This window comes from Micropterus dolomieu, linkage group LG08 (genome assembly GCF_021292245.1).
Source record: "Micropterus dolomieu isolate WLL.071019.BEF.003 ecotype Adirondacks linkage group LG08, ASM2129224v1, whole genome shotgun sequence".
NCBI classification, from domain to species: domain Eukaryota; kingdom Metazoa; phylum Chordata; class Actinopteri; order Centrarchiformes; family Centrarchidae; genus Micropterus; species Micropterus dolomieu.
Genome location: NC_060157.1, coordinates 32284492 through 32286112, shown reverse-complemented (window position 1 = coordinate 32286112; position 1621 = coordinate 32284492). Strand labels below are relative to the sequence as shown.

The following is a 1621-nucleotide window of genomic DNA, read 5'->3' as shown; positions in this document are numbered from 1 at the left end:
TCTGGGAAGCGATGTGTCCAAGTTCTCTTTGGATCAGTATGAATGAGATGTGAAGTACTGAAAAGCTGCTGTTTCTCCAAACGGGAACAAGCTGTTTGGTGACGGGGTGACACTAGACCTCTGAATCATTTAAAAGCCGGGGCTTCCGGGGCCTCGGGGTGTTAGATGCCAGCCATGAATCAAAACGTCCAGCTGGGGAACTTTGTTCTCCAGGGGCCGTATTACAGAAAATTCCTATCTTAAGTTCCTATCTTCCTATCTTAATCTTAAGTATTAATCTTAATCTTAAGTATTAAGATAGCGTTGACGCTGTTAAAATGAAAATAAATCCATTTACAAGTGATACGAAGAGAAAGACAGCAGTTGTGTCCAAAGAGCAGAGGAAAACTGGTGGTGGCTCCTCCTGTGCTCGCTCACTGACCTCGGCAGAAACCCTTACTCTTCTCGGGACAGTTAATGAAAGTAAAAAATAATAATAATAATAAAGGCTGCGGGCCAACGTCATCATGTTTCTCATGTATTGCTTGAATTTAACGATCTCCTCCTATCAAAGACTAGCATTTGGATAGGTTTTGTTACATCAAGCCTTCACATTATGTTATATAATGAGACGTTATCCTGCGTTACATCGCCTACAGCCTTCCTACTAACGAGGATTTCGTCATCAAACACATCGGTAGAATGAATTAAGTTCCGCCTGTTGACATTTTGTTGACTTTGTAAAAGCAATCAAAGAGCAGCCATGTGGATTAAACGACTCAGCAAACACTACCTGGAAAAGGTGGAAAAGTAAAAGTTAGGACAGCTCAACAGTTCTCCAAAAGTTAGGAGAGTTTATTCAAGATTTTACAAAGTTAGGATGCTTCTGTTATACACTTTTCCTGTCTTAAGTTAGGAAAGGAATATTGACTTAGGAACTGTTAATCTGTAATGGCCTCTTTCCTAAATCATTTCCTAAACCTTATTACCATGGTTACCAAGCAGTTAGGATAGGATCTGCCGGTTAGGAGGTTTCTGTAATACAGCCCTGCTCTCTCCCTGTGCTTTCATTTCTTGTTGCTTCTTTACCAACAACACTTTGGGTTATAATGACTACTTCATTAAGGTTATGGTCACTGCCAGGATTACAATAATAAACGTGGTTAGGGTTCGGGAACAATCAGGTCAGATTTAATGAAGACTTTCTGTTTCTCACTTGCTGAGGTCAACACTGTGAACGTCTTCCAGGAGAGAGAATCTGCTGTTATCACCACAGTTAAACTAAATCACATCTCCAACACATTCTCACTCAAAAGTAGTCACATATGGACGCTTGGTCATGACCTCTTGGCAGGACTCAACAGAGTGACCATTTTACTCACATATGCCCCTAAAAATAGATGTGTGTGAACCAGAAATATGATTCACGAGCACTGTTCCTGCTGGAACTGGAATTAATATAGTGTGGTGTCCGAACAATAATGCTGCGATGATGTGTTGAGAAGAAATCTGCTTGACACTGTTCTTGATCATAAAAGTTTATCAAATCAAGGAGTTCAGCATCAATTACAAGCTCTGCAGCAGCTTGGAGAGTGACCCAGCCCGATGGCCACTCTGTCTCTCTGTACATCAAACATAGCTT

General features: G+C 41.0%; 1 protein-coding gene across 1 annotated transcript in view; it reads right to left on the bottom strand.

Moving 5' to 3' along the window:
• LOC123974611 (immunoglobulin superfamily member 21-like) overlaps nt 1-1621 on the bottom strand; it is a 55248-nt gene that overhangs the window by 5931 nt on the left and 47696 nt on the right. The gene's annotated exons all lie outside the window — the stretch shown is intronic.